Source organism: Alosa pseudoharengus, unplaced genomic scaffold, assembly GCF_046254945.1.
Source record: "Alosa pseudoharengus isolate Yale_2024_CS ecotype anadromous, Long Island Sound unplaced genomic scaffold, YU_APseudo_1.1 YU_APseudo_1.1_scf_3, whole genome shotgun sequence".
Taxonomy (NCBI): domain Eukaryota; kingdom Metazoa; phylum Chordata; class Actinopteri; order Clupeiformes; family Clupeidae; genus Alosa; species Alosa pseudoharengus.
Window position 1 is genome coordinate 6,785,614 of NW_027468718.1, and position 918 is coordinate 6,786,531.

The window sequence follows — 918 nt, forward strand, 5'->3', positions numbered from 1 at the left end:
CCAATCTCACGCCAAATCCATTCTTTTTTTTTGCAATCCGTTCATTTTTTGTTGATGACTAGACTAGACCAGTATTGTTTCTAAATGACAGGATACGAGTTTAAGGCATACATATGTCTAGACCAACAGCAGGTAGGTCTAATATCCGCCTACAACATTCTCAGTGCAGTTTTCTCTGATTGTTGACTAGGCTATATTTTAATTCGGTCCGCGACACCTTCACGGAACACGCTGCTATTTAGACATGAGACAGACCGACATAAAGTGTGGCCGCCCATTCTTCCCTAGGAACTACTCAATGTAGCCTCACAGACATCACATGAAATAACTTTTTCTAATCTTTTATAAGGTGCTATAGCCGCTATTTGCTGCGATAAACGGTTCGCGAGAAAAATAAATTAACTTTCAAGAAATAATCATATTAGGCTACTATAGCTCTGCGCTCATTTCAATTCATATAGGAGGAATATCTCACAAACTTTTCGTTCCACACATGACAAACCGTAAACCAGAATAAACAGCAGACCTTACCGAACACAAAGGTGTAATGCAATCCCCTGTACAATAAACCGTTCCAGAGTAATCCGGTTTTGAAATGGTAGCAAATTTCTATATGGTCTCCAATTTTGGGCTTTAAGTGTCTTAAAACTGAGCTGTGCTTAAATACTTACATATGTGTAAATATTAAAATCAGAGGATATACAGCTCATGGCTAAGAGTTTGTCGATGTAGCCATTATGATTTGTTTTCACAAAATGCATGTAGGGCCTATTTAAGTGTCTTAAAAAAGTGTGCTTATATTGGTCAATGCATAATTTCATAACAGGCCAAATAGAAAATAAATGTTAAATGTTAAATATTTTTATAATTAATTTATAATTTTTATTATAGCTATATGACACTATAGCTGTTCTGTTG